Below are 14,434 nucleotides of genomic sequence, written 5' to 3' on the forward strand. Positions count from 1 at the left end.
ATTGTGGGGGTGTTGAGATGTCCTCTGGGTGAATTGTTGGTGAGCTGCATTGTTGTTGGAGTTGTAACGTCTCTGGTCTTAGTTTTGATCTTGCTCACTTCCCCACCCAAAGTTCGGGTGATTTCTCCATCCAGGGTTGTATGTCTTGGAGTATGGATCATAGTTTTTCCTTGGTGAATTCCCAATGTAGTTGGCTTGCTCCTGACTCCCTTCTGCTTCTTGGTTTACTCCTTCTTGTGTTGTTGATGAAGTGGAGATTGCTGCTACTTGGTTCATCTCCATCTTCTTGGTGAGGTCAGCCAGCTGCTGGGTAATGAGCTTGTTTTGGGCCAACAGAGCATCTACATTGTTTAGCTCCATCACTCCTCTTGTGTTCCCTCTTTCAGAAGCATAGAAGTAGTCGTTTTTTGCTACTGTTTCAATAACATCTATGGCTTCCTCAATGGTCTTCTTGTTCAAGGACCCTCCAGATGAATGGTCTACTGCCTTCTTTGACTCATAAGAGAGCCCTTCATAGAAAATGTGCAGCTGGACCCATTCGTTGAACATGTCAGGTGGACACCTCCTTGTTAAGTCTTTAAACCTCTCCCATGCTTCATACAGAGTCTCACCATCCTGTTGCCTGAAGGTTTGAACCTCAGCTCTCAGCCTATTGATTCGTTGAGGAGGGTAGAATCTTGCTAAGAATTTGTTCACCACATCCTCCCAAGTTGTCAAGCTCTCCCTTGAGAAGGATTCCAGCCACTTAGCTGCCTTGTCTCTGAGTGAGAAGGGAAATAAGAGCAATCTATAGGCGTCAGGATGAACACCATTAGATTTCACTGTGTCACATATTCTCAGGAAGGTGGTCAAATGTTGGTTGGGATCTTCTTGAACACCTCCTCCAAACGAACAGTTGTTCTGAACAAGGGTAATGAGCTGTGGTTTAAGTTCAAAGTTGTTGGCATGGATTGTTGGCTTTTGGATGCTACTTCCACAATTGCCTGGGTTTGGATTAATATAAGAGCCCAAAACTCTTCTATCCTTCCCAGCATGATTTGCTCCACCTCCTCTGCCATGGTTGTGAATCTCTTCTTCATGATGATTTTCCATGTTTTCTTCCATGTTTGGTTCAAAGTATTCCTCAAACTGTTCCTACTCTTCTTCAGCACCAACTACTCATTTTTCTTTCGCCTCCCTCCTTAGTCTAAGGAAGGTTCTCTCTGGTTCAGAATCAAAGGAAGTTGAAGCCCCGCTTCTTCTCCCTGTCATACAACCAACAAGTACAAGCAGAGAAAATAGGTGCAGACAGTATTTGTGTCAGAATTAATGTTAGTTGTGGGTGATGCAATATATCAAACAGTTAGTGGGTTAGCAAATAGAATTTGAAAATAACAAAGAGAAACAAAAGAGTAGATGGAGAAGGGAAGAAGTTTAACTAAAACAAAAAGTAAATCACTCAAACAGAAAATGAAATACACAAAATAAAATGCTCAATCTAGTGATCATCTAATCTAATCATTGTTGATGCACAATCAATCCCTGGCAACGGCGCCATAAACTTGATGCACGGAAAACTTGTCTCTCAACAAATCTCCCTTCGGCAAGTGTACCGAAGTTGTCGTCAAGTAAAAACTCACAATAGAGTGAGGTCGAATCCCACAGGGATTGATTGATCAAGCAACTTTTATTAGAAGAATGTTCTAGTTGAGCGAATCAAGAATTTGGGTTAAGAGTTGCAGAAAATAAAATGGCGGGAATGTAAATTACAGAAAAGTAAATGCTAGAATTAAAGGACTGGAAGTAAATGACTGAAAATAAATTGCAGAATTGTAAATGGAAATGGGGATTTGCTCATAAAAGTAAATCGCAGAAATTAAAGAGAATGGGTAAGATTAGAGATGGGGAGTTCATTGGGCTTAGGAGATGTTGCAATTCTCCGGATCAAGTTCATTTTCATCTCTTCCTCAATCAATGCACTCATTGATCTCCTTGGCAATCTTAAGTGATTGAATTGCAATTCCTTGTAATTCAATCTCTCAAATCTTGATCAATAGCCAATTCTTTGGTCAATTGCTCATGAGAAGAGATGAAGTATGGTCACTGATTATACCACATGCATTTCCCAAACCAGGTATTGAGAGGGTTACAGTCACATACCCATCCAAACCCAATTTTGTCCAGCATGAGAAAGCATTTCTAGCTTGATCTCTTCATTCTTCTTCCAAGGTTCAAAAGAGATCCAAGTTTGAATAGCTTCTCTTCCAAGATAACTACTCAATTGGATGAATATCGAAAGCTTTCAAGTAAAATCAAGAGGAAAGATAGAAGAAGAACAATGAAAATTAGTATTGATCCATCAAATTACAACAGAGCTCCCTAACCCAATGAAAGGGGTTTAGTTGTTCATAGCTCTTGAAGATGAAAACAAAGATGGAGAATATATCATAAAACTAGAAATTGCAAAGAAAGTAAATACAGAGAGTAGTTCCTCAGCCTCCAGAACTTTTTTACAATTCAAAGCTACTCCTATATATACTACTCTTCTCAGCTTCTAGTTCACTCTTCAAGTCTTGGGCCTTTGGATCTTGAGTTTGAAGCAGTTCCTTTCTTTATTTGGGCTTGGTATTACTTGCAGAGAGAAAGTGCGGAGTGGGCAGAGACTTAAGCTCAGGGCGTAAGGAGTGTTAATCATTTCGTGAAAGTCCAAGTTCGGGAACATTAGTGACACTTAACATTGTCACTAACGTTCCAATGCACCCCTTTTGCCTCACGTTAAAACCCACGTTAACTAGGTTAACGTGGCTTTTAACGTTGCCTTGTCAACCTTCGAGAACGTTAGCGACACTCAATATTGTCACTAACGTTCCAGTGTGCCCCCTTCTTGCTTCACGTTAAAGCTCACGTTAACTAGGCTAACGTGGCTTCTAACGTGGCTGATGCCAAGGCATCTTAGGCTAGTTTCACTAGCATTTTTCTGTTAGTTTTAGTTGTTTTATGCATTTTCTTGAGCTTAAAGTAACCAAGAATGGTTAAATGAATAACAAAGCAATGAACCATCCAAACAGTATGATTTTGATGCAAATTCCATGAGTTTTTAGTTATATTACTTGAATGCTATGAATGGAAGATTTCTATGAAATTTTGCAAGACTTTGATGCAATTGTTTGGATGATTTCAGGGAAGAAGAGGCTAGGCAAGGAAGCAACAAAATCAATAAAGGAAGCTTGAATATCACATGTGGAGTTTAAGTTCCAGTTTAAGCTTAAACTGGAACTTAAACTACCAAGCCATATAATGCTGGAAATGGCGTTTAAGTTCCAGTTTAAGCCTAAACTGGAGCTTAAACGCCAGAATCATGAAGGCTAAGAAATGCTGGAACTGGCGTTTAACCTCCAGTTTAACCTTAAACTGGAAGTTAAACGCCAGAATGAGAATTTCACCAAGGGAGCATTTCCACGTTTAAGCTCCAGTTTAACCTTAAACTGAAGCTTAAACGTGTTCGACACAATTTCTCACCAGGAAGCATTTCCACGTTTAACCTCCAGTTTAACCTTAAACTGGAGGTTAAACGCCAGAAGTAAGAAAGGCACCAGGAGCATTTCCACGTTTAAGCTCCAGTTTAACCTTAAACTGAAGCTTAAACGTGTTCGACTATTTCTCTCCTCCAGGGTTGCTTTCTCATTTCCACGTTTAAGCTTCAGTTTAACCTTAAACTGAAGCTTAAACGTGTTCGACCCAATTGCTCCTCCAGGATTGCTTTCTTCATTTCCACGTTTAAGCTTCAGTTTAACCTTAAACTGAAGCTTAAACGTGTACGACATTTCACACTCCTGGGTTGCTTTCTTCCATTTCCACGTTTAAGTTTCAGTTTAACCTTAAACTGAAACTTAAACTTCAACTTAAACGCCACTTTTTGAAAGGGGTTTCTGGGCCAAATATATTGAAGTTTAAGTTAGCATTTGAGCACAAACATTAACTTAAACGTATTATGGTATGAAACCCAATTGAATATCATGGTTTATGGGATTGGGCCTGAAGAATTAATGAGTCTGGAGCTTCAATTTGTTGAGTCTTGTGTCATTACTTGTTTATCACTAAGTTTGCTCAATGAATGTTACAGAATTGGATCACAGCCTCATTAGGATTATGGACCATAAACCCAAAGCAAAAGGAAATCAGGGAAAGGCCTCAAAGCCGAAGAAACACAACAGAAGCTCAATTTAGAAAGTGTATAAATAGGATAGAATTTAAGTTAGTAAAAAACTTTTACACGGGGAACTTTGGATCATTTTCTTTTAGTTTTGTAATTGAATTCAGAGATATGACTCACTAAACCCCTTTCATTGGGTTAGGGAGCTCTATTGTAATTCAATGAATCAATAATAGTTTTATCTTCTTCTTCAATCTTTTCTCTTGAATTTTGTTAGAAAGCTTCTCGATCTAATTCCATTGGGTAGTTGTCTTGGGAAAGAAACTACCCATAATTGGAATCCTTCGGAACCTTGGGAAAGGAATGGAGGATTCATGCTAGAGAAGCTTTCTCACAGTGAATTGGATTGGGGTTTGGATGGATATTGTGACATGTAATCCTACCAAATTGTCGTTCATGAAACTGTGTGGTATAATCAGTGATCGAGCATCATCTCTTCTTATGAACATTTAAACCAAGGGATTGGGAATTTGTTTGTTTTTAGAGAGAATTGGTGAGCCAAGGGATTGGGATCCAATCATATAAGATTGCCAAGCAAAATTCAATGAATGCATTGGTTGAGGAAGGGATAAAAGTTGTTTTGATTCGGAGATCTCAATATCTCCTAACACCCAATGAACTCCCCATTTATGATTTACCACTTTCTCTTTACATTCTGCAATTAAATTCATGCAATCACCCCCATCCCTTTTAATTTCAGCAATTTAGCTTCTCGCTCTTTAATTCATGCAATTTTACATTCCGCAATTCTCATCTAAATCTTGATTCTGCTCAACTAGAATATACTTCTAATCTGAATTGCTCACTCAACCAATCCTTGTGGGATTCGACCTCACTCTATTGTGAGTTTTTACTTGACGATAACCGGTGCACTTGCCGGAAGGAATTTTGCCGATCGTGCAATTTCCTAAATCGTAGCATATCAAGTTTATGCACATCAAGTTTATGGCGCCGTTGCCGGGGATTGGTTTTCGATTGACAATTCTCAAATTGGAAGTTAACTAGATTGAGCATTTTTTTTTGTTTTGATAATTTAGTTCAAGTTACTTGTTGAATTTTAACTTCTGCACTCTGTTACTTGTTTTCTTTCTTTATGCCTTTAAATTCAAGCAACTAACTCACTGACTCACTAACTATTTGAATTAATTCCTCAACTGCTCTAACCATACTCTTCCATTAACCAAGAGTATTTCACTTGTTTGGTGCCTGTGCTGTGTTCTTGTATGACAGGTAGGAGAGGAGAGACATCAACTCCTCCATATACCGAACCAGAGAGGACCCTTCATAGACTTAGAAGGGAAGCAAGAGAGAAGAGAGTACTGAGAGAAGAGGAATCTGAAGGAGAATCTGAGGACAATTTTGAGGAAGCTTTAGATCTCAACATGGATAGAGAAGTTCACAACCATGAGAGGGCTGATGGAAACAATGCGATTCCTGAGAGGAGGGTTCTTGGTTCATACATAAACCCAACCTCTGGGAATTGTGGTAGCAGCATTCAGAAACCACCCATTCAGGCCAACAATTTTGAACTCAAACCACAGCTAATATCACTTGTGGAGGATCATTGTTCATTTGGTGGGAGTGCTAATGAAGATCCAAACCAACATCTCACAAAATTCCTGAGAATTTGCGACACTGTGAAGTCCAATGGAGTCCAGGAAGATACCTATAAACTGCTCTTGTTCCCATTTTCACTTAGGGACAAGGCAGCTAAGTGGCTGGAATCATTCCCAAAGGGGAGCCTAACAACCTGGGATGAGGTGGAAAGCAAGTTTCTGACACGTTTCTATCCCCCCACAAAAGGTCAATAGGCTTCGATCTGAGGTTCAGACTTTTAGACAACAAGATGGTGAAACTCTCTACGAGGCATGGGAGAGATTCAAGGATTTGACAAGGAAATGCCCACCAGACATGTTCCATGACTGGGTGCAATTGCATATTTTCTATGATGGACTTTCTTATGAATCAAGGAAGGCTGTAGACCATTCATCAGGAGGTTCATTGAACAGGAAAAAGACTGTGGAAGAAGCCATTGAAGTGATTGAGACAGTGGCTGAGAATGAGTACTACTATGCTTCAGAGAGACACAACACTAAGGGATTCATGGAGCTGAACCATGTTGATACAATTTTAGCCCAAAACAAGGTGTTCGCCAAGCAACTAGCAGAGCTCACCAGGAAATTAGAAACAAAGCAAGTGGCTGCAATACACACACAAGATCAAGAGGAAGTAAGCACTGAAGGAGGTGATTGGGAAGAGGCCAATTATGTAGGAAATCAACAAAGGCAACCATATGATCCACATTCCAACACTTACAACCCAGGCTGGAAAAACCACCCAAACTTTGGGTGGGGAAACCAGCAAAACCAACATAACAAGTCCACATACCAAAACTCCAACCAAAGATCATACCAAGCCACACAAAACACTTACTCCCAACCATCATATCATGGCCAAAATAATCAACCTACCCAACCTAATCTGAACCAACAATTTCAAGATCAATTAAACAGGATAGAAGGAATGCTGGCAAACATGGGTCAGGACATAAGTGAGTTGAAAAGCTTTAGGGATGATGTGAGATCTACCTTAAGGAACCATGGTGAAAAACTCAAGAGGATGGAGTCTCAAGTAGGAGAGCTATCTCAACAGGCCCCCAAGTCAACTGCAGTGTTCCCTAGTGACACAGAAAAGAATCCTAAAGGGGAACAAAAGGGAGTGAGATGGGAAGAATGCAAGGCCATCACCATATTGAAGGAAGTCTCAGAAGAAGAAGGAATCAGACCCTCAGAACAGGAGCCAGAAATCTTGAAGGAAGGTGTGGAAGAAGCTAAGCAGGAAAGTGAAACTGAGCAAGCCAAGGAACTGCAAAAAGGCATGCTGGAAACATACCAACCAAAAGCACCATTTCCTCAGAGGTTAGGAGGAGGTGAAAAAGGGAAAACCTATTCAAGGTTTTTAGAGACATTTAAGTCTCTCCATATCAATATTCCCTTCCTTGAGATTCTCCAGCAGATGCCTACACATATCAAGTATTTAAAGGAATTGCTGAGCAAGAAAAGAGTTTTGAAGGGAGGACAAACTGTAATAATGAACAAAGAATGCAGTGCCCTCATCAAGAAGGACATAGTCTCTAAGAAAACAGACCCAGGAAGTTTTCATATCCCCTGCATCATAGGGGAAACAAAAATTGACAAAGGATTCTGTGATCTAGGAGCTAGCATAAATGTGATGCCTCTGACTCTTATGAAGAGGCTACAACTGAATGAGGTGAGATCCACTGATGTAATCATACAACTGGCTGACAAAACTCAGAAGCAAGCTGAAGGGGTAGTTGAGAATGTGCTGGTGAAAGTGGGAAATTATTTCTTCCCCACAGACTTTGTCATTATGGACATGGAGGAAAGCTACCTACACCCTATCATTCTGGGAAGGCCATTTCTAGCCACTGCTAGAGCGCTCATAGATGTAGAACAAGGAGAGCTAATTTTGAGAATACATGATGAACAGCTCATTTTCAATGTTTTCAAACCTGCATCTGAGCCTGAGCCAGAACCTGAAAAGCCTAAGGATGATAGTAGCCATCTGTGTTTGGAGGAAAGCAATCCAGCAGCTGAAACTCTGAAACAGTCCTTGGAAGGCAAACAAGAATTGCAAGAGTTAAAGCCACAAGAATCAATAGAAACAGATCAGAAGGATCCTCCTGGCATAAGGGTCAATGAAGAAATCCTCAAGAGAAAGGGAAGAATTGTAAAGAAATTGCCAAGAGGGTGGAGAAACAAGAAAATTCCCACTGAAGGTTTCTCTCCGGGAGATAAAGTGATATCAAGTCATTATCTGCCAATCCCACCTGGCCTCAAAACCATTCCTTCCCAGCTCCCTCAAGTGTTCACAATCAGGAAAGTTCTTTCTATGGAACATTTAGAAGTCATGAAGGAATCAAATGGGGACGTTTTCATAGTGAGAGGAGAAGACATCAAGCACTACAATCCACCCTAACAAGGGACAACCGTCAAGCTAGTGACGTTAAAGAAGCGCTTGTTGGGAGGCAACCCAACCTGAGGTAATACCCCTTTGCTGTTTCTTTTATTTGTTTTAATAAAAAGGGTGAAGTAGTTTCTGTGCATTGCAAAGAATTAGGTTTGGTGTTTCACACCAAACAATGAATTCGTGGATCAATAATTCAAAGGGGAATGTGTGACTCTAAGTTTGGTGTTCCACCATAAAGATCAACTGAACACAACAACCTTTGAATTATATAAAAGGAACAACCATTCTAAGCAATCACAGAAATGCTTAAAATCCTTAGCAGCAACTTCATTCCAAGGAGAACTCAAGGATTCAAAGAACAGAGAAGTAAGTAGGAGACTAAGTTTGGTGTTCACACACCAACTTAAGACTCAGACACTTACCCATACATAGTTGAGCTAACCACTCAAGTGCTTGAGAAGCAAGCAACTTCATCACTCTTTGCAGGAAATGAAACAAGGATCTTAGAAAAAAAAAAAAAACATGAAGCAACAACTAGGAGAAGAAGGAGAAATCAAATTGTTTCCTGGCAACAAAGAGAAAACAAGGAATTTCACAAGGTGGTGTTGTTCCTTGACAATTCTTTAAAAAGGGCAAACAAAAGCATGCTTGTTCTGGTTTAAACTGTAATTGTTGAATCTTTCTGGAATGTGAAGTTTCTAGTATGTTTGTCTGTTTATTGCTTTGAATAAAGTGAATGCCTAGATGTTTGGATATAACTTCACCTTCTTAAACAAATGCTTGCCATGCTTGTTCTGTTTCCAAAAATAAAAGAAAAGTTTGAACAAAAGTAACTTGGCTCAATTAGTGACAAATCAAGTAGAATTAAGTGGTGGTATGCATGCTTGATTGTTTAGTCAGATCACTGGAAATAGAGTGTAGAATTATCATTTTTTGTGTAGAAATTGAAAACTGTCTATGGATCTTGATGAATAAATGTCTTTGGTCATGAAAAAGAAAGAAAAAGAAGAAGAAAAAGCCACTGAAAAAGGGCAACCAAAAAGCAAAAAAAATTGAGAAAATAAGCTAGGCACCAATGGTTTGAACTTCTGAGACAAATGCCTGTGGTGTTTATGTATTAAGGATATGCTTGGATGAATAGGTTCTGAGGAGTGTTTCAACACTTGGTAACTTGGGTTAACTAACCCGGGATTATCAACCAAAAGTCCATTATCAAGAGCAACATAAATACAAAACATTTAGTCACACAAAGAGGTGCTGGGCACCAATGTCTCAAGAAGAAATGTGAACTAAAATGCCTGGAGTGGATATGTGTAGTGCACTGATAAGAAAAAGAAAATGCCAAAGGCTTGTGCAACACATGACACTAAGCAAACAAGGAGCAAGGGAGCTCTAAGAAAAAGAAAAGAAAAACAAAGAAGAGAAAAGTGCCAAGGACATAAGAATAACAAGAGGCCATAGCAGTGTTTGATGGATGCAATGAAAAAGTGATAATCTTACCTGATAAGAATGAAAAAGTGATGCTGCAACTTTCTGCATAAAACCCTTTTGATGAACTTCAAATGCTTGCTAATATAGCCAATGTAATTGCTTTCTGTTTCATACTTTCTTCTCAAATAACTCAGGACTTGCTTAGAGACAAGCAAGTATTAAGTTTGGTGTTGTGATGCCAAGGCATCTTAGGCTAGTTTCACTAGCATTTTTCTGTTAGTTTTAGTTGTTTTATGCATTTTCTTGAGCTTAAAGTAACCAAGAATGGTTAAATGAATAACAAAGCAATGAACCATCCAAACAGTATGATTTTGATGCAAATTCCATGAGTTTTTAGTTATATTACTTGAATGCTATGAATGGAAGATTTCTCATGAAATTTTGCAAGACTTTGATGCAATTGTTTGGATGATTTCAGGGAAGAAGAGGCTAGGCAAGGAAGCAACAAAATCAATAAAGGAAGCTTGAATATCACATGTGGAGTTTAAGTTCCAGTTTAAGCTTAAACTGGAACTTAAACTACCAAGCCATATAATGCTGGAAATGGCGTTTAAGTTCCAGTTTAAGCCTAAACTGGAGCTTAAACGCCAGAATCATGAAGGCTAAGAAATGCTGGAACTGGCGTTTAACCTCCAGTTTAACCTTAAACTGGAAGTTAAACGCCAGAATGAGAATTTCACCAAGGGAGCATTTCCACGTTTAAGCTCCAGTTTAACCTTAAACTGAAGCTTAAACGTGTTCGACACAATTTCTCACCAGGAAGCATTTCCACGTTTAACCTCCAGTTTAACCTTAAACTGGAGGTTAAACGCCAGAAGTAAGAAAGGCACCAGGAGCATTTCCACGTTTAAGCTCCAGTTTAACCTTAAACTGAAGCTTAAACGTGTTCGACTATTTCTCTCCTCCAGGGTTGCTTTCTCATATCCACGTTTAAGCTTCAGTTTAACCTTAAACTGAAGCTTAAACGTGTTCGACCCAATTGCTCCTCCAGGGTTGCTTTCTTCATTTCCACGTTTAAGCTTCAGTTTAACCTTAAACTGAAGCTTAAACGTGTTCGACATTTCACACTCCTGGGTTGCTTTCTTCCATTTCCACGTTTAAGTTTCAGTTTAACCTTAAACTGAAACTTAAACTTCAACTTAAACGCCACTTTTTGAAAGGGGTTTCTGGGCCAAATATATTGAAGTTTAAGTTAGCATTTGAGCACAAACATTAACTTAAACGTATTATGGTATGAAACCCAATTGAATATCATGGTTTATGGGATTGGGCCTGAAGAATTGATGAGTCTGGAGCTTCAATTTGTTGAGTCTTGTGTCATTACTTGTTTATCACTAAGTTTGCTCAATGAATGTTACAGAATTGGATCACAGCCTCATCAGGATTATGGACCATAAACCCAAAGCAAAAGGAAATCAGGGAAAGGCCTCAAAGCCCAAGAAACACAACAGAAGCTCAATTTAGAAAGTGTATAAATAGGATAGAATTTAAGTTAGTAAAAAACTTTTACACGGGGAACTTTGGATCATTTTCTTTTAGTTTTGTAATTGAATTCAGAGCTATGACTCACTAAACCCCTTTCATTGGGTTAGGGAGCTCTATTGTAATTCAATGAATCAATAATAGTTTTATCTTCTTCTTCAATCTTTTCTCTTGAATTTTGTTAGAAAGCTTCTCGATCTAATTCCATTGGGTAGTTGTCTTGGGAAAGAAACTACCCATAATTGGAATCCTTCGGAACCTTGGGAAAGGAATGGAGGATTCATGCTAGAGAAGCTTTCTCACAGTGAATTGGATTGGGGTTTGGATGGATATTGTGACATGTAATCCTACCAAATTGTGGTTCATGAAACTGTGTGGTATAATCAGTGATCGAGCACCATCTCTTCTTATGAACATTTAAACCAAGGGATTGGGAATTTGTTTGTTTTTAGAGAGAATTGGTGAGCCAAGGGATTGGGATCCAATCATATAAGATTGCCAAGCAAAATTCAATGAATGCATTGGTTGAGGAAGGGATAAAAGTTGTTTTGATTCAGAGATCTCAATATCTCCTAACACCCAATGAACTCCCCATTTCTGATTTACCACTTTCTCTTTACATTCTGCAATTAAATTCATGCAATCACCCCCATCCCTTTTAATTTCAGCAATTTAGCTTCTCGCTCTTTAATTCATGCAATTTTACATTCCGCAATTCTCATCTAAATCTTGATTCCGCTCAACTAGAACATACTTCTAATCCGAATTGCTCACTCAACCAATCCTTGTGGGATTCGACCTCACTCTATTGTGAGTTTTTACTTGACGATAACCGGTGCACTTGCCGGAAGGAATTTTGCCGATCGTGCATTTTCCTAAATCGTAGCATATCAAGTTTATGCACATCAGTGGCCTTTGCCATCCTTCGAGAACGTTAGTGACACTCAACATTGTCACTAACGTTCCAATGTGCCCCTAGGTCTCACGTTAGAGTCCACGTTAACTAGGTTAACGTGGCTTCTAACGTGGCCATCTTTTAGCCATCCCAACGTTAGTGACAATGTTGAGTGTCACTAACGTTGGCTCATCCTTCATTTCTTATCGTTAGCTTCCACGTTAACCAAGTTAACGTGGAAGTTAACGTGACTCTTGGGGGTTGTGTGTTTGCTTCAACGTTAGTGACAATGTTGAGTGTCACTAACGTTGTCGACAACTCTTCATCTTCTATGTTAGTTCCCACGTTAACCAAGTTAACGTGGGAGTTAACGTGGTACTTAGCACCATAGGCCAACGTTAGTGACAATGTTGAGTGTCACTAACGTTGGCTTCTCTTCCCCCCCTTTAACGTTAGAGGCCACATTAACTAGGTTAACGTGGCTTCTAACGTGGCCACTTATGAGTGATTGCCAACGTTAGTGACAATGTTGAGTGTCACTAACGTTGGCTCAACTTCTCTTCTCCACGTTAGAGTTCACGTTAACTTGGTTAACGTGACTCTCTAACGTGGGCATTGATGGCTTTTTTGAGAGTGTTATTGGCAATCACTTTTCTCATTAATCTTTGCAAGTTACCTCCCCTTTCTTGCTCCTTTTTGGTCCTGAAATCAAGCAACAAAGTGCATCAAAGCTCTAGTCCAAGTCATGAGTAATGCAACATAATATTTGTCACTAAACTTATGCAAAATCCTCATGAAATCATGTAAAATGCACAATGTATGATTGAGTCAAGGCATAAGTGAATATTTACCCAAAACTAGCTTATTTCCTAAAGAAATGCATGAAACTAACCTAAAAACAGTAAAGAAAAGGTCAGTGAAACTGGCCAAAATGCCCTGGCATCAGGGGGTAGTGAAGAAAAAGGCTGCCTGGGTTTTTTTCCGAGCTTCACATGGGAAGAAAGTTTTTTCTATGTATGACGAGTCATTTCGTGATTTTAAGAACTATTTCTTCAAGGTCCGAGCTGTTGAAGGAGCTTGGCCCTTTTTTCTGGATGAGAATGATGAGCCCACTTTTCCTTTAGAGTGGCAAAAGAACGTTGTTGTGTCGAGGTATTCATGGGAGATATTGGACGAGGTCGAGCAGGCCTTTGTGACTGTGTTGGAGGAGAATTGGGGGGAGCCTCCCTATCTTGATACCAAAAAATTCTTAGGGGACCCCTCACTTCTTCGAGCTGAGCTGGGTAGTGATCGATTTCCTTTCTTTGTCAGTTGATTTTATTTTCTGCAAGCTCTTTTCTGATTTGTAACTTGATTTCTCACTGTTATGTGTTGCTTGCCGATATGATTAAAAATAATGAATATATGAAGGCCTTCAAGAGGGCCAGGAAGGCTACTGTCGCCCAAAACATCTCGGCCAAAGCGGCTGGAGAGGGATCGTCCCAGGTTCAATCGAAGCCATCCGTGCCGAGTTCACCTGGGCCGAGGAGGGTGATTTCTACTCCTTGGGTTCATCTGACTGACCTTCCGCAAACTTCAGCTGTTGGTGCTGGCGCTCCTCCTCCGAAAAAGCAAAAAACATCTGAGCCTTTTAACCTTGATGCCCCTGATTTTGATGCCGTCGAGTTTGTCGACCAACAGATTGCCCCCTATGGAGGTCTTCCAATGGATGATGTGTCCATTCTTCATCACCTGGAGTTCATAACTAGAAGTAGTGTGAAGATGGCTCATATGGGTGCGGCTCTTTTTTGAACTGCTCAGGGTATCCCAGTTCATGCTACAAAATCTTTCATGTTGGAGGCTAAGGCAGAGTTTGATAGAATAAAAGGTTTGAAGGAGGAGCTGGAGGTAAAGTTGGCGAAGGTGGAGAAAGAATTAGAGGGTGAAAAGGCTAGTTCTATGGCCTTGGCGGCTTCTGTGAAGTTGGCTGAGGACACGGCATTGAGGCACAAGGACAGCTATGTCACATCCTACCGTGAAGTAATGCGTCTCAGAGAAGAGTTAGAGTCTGCCCGGGTTGACTATACTGAGCTCCAGGGTCACCTTGTGGGCAGCGTAAATGCTACTTATGAGAACCTGTTCCAAGGGTTACCTGAAACTGGAGGTCGATCTCGGATGAGATCTTCTGTACTGGTCGGAGATGGCGTGTCCGGCTGGCTGGTGGCGGTCGGAGCTGTTGTGTCCGACTTGTTGGACTGGCTGCACTTCTGATCCTTGGTCACCGGAAGGTGGAGGGTACCTGCAAGAGACTCCGATGCTTAAGTTAGCATGGGTATTAAACAGGTTTTTAGTAGAATCAGAATATGAGTTATACCTGGGTGCTCCAGTGTATTTATAGTAGTTGT

General features: G+C 40.1%; 2 non-coding genes across 2 annotated transcripts; one reads left to right on the forward strand and one right to left on the reverse strand.

Moving 5' to 3' along the window:
- The first annotated feature begins 547 nt into the window (after nt 1-547).
- On the forward strand, nt 548-651 carry LOC148574576 (small nucleolar RNA R71). Its single transcript, XR_015906722.1, has one exon. It is a non-coding gene; the product is annotated as a small nucleolar RNA R71 (small nucleolar RNA).
- Nucleotides 652-6,001: 5,350 nt separating this feature from the next.
- On the reverse strand, nt 6,002-6,105 carry LOC148574577 (small nucleolar RNA R71). The gene has a single exon (XR_015906162.1). It is a non-coding gene; the product is annotated as a small nucleolar RNA R71 (small nucleolar RNA).
- Between the last annotated feature and the right edge of the window lie 8,329 nt (nt 6,106-14,434).

Source organism: Arachis ipaensis, chromosome B2 (genome assembly GCF_059453495.1).
Source record: "Arachis ipaensis isolate K30076 ecotype BB chromosome B2, ASM5945349v1, whole genome shotgun sequence".
NCBI classification, from domain to species: Eukaryota; Viridiplantae; Streptophyta; class Magnoliopsida; order Fabales; family Fabaceae; genus Arachis; species Arachis ipaensis.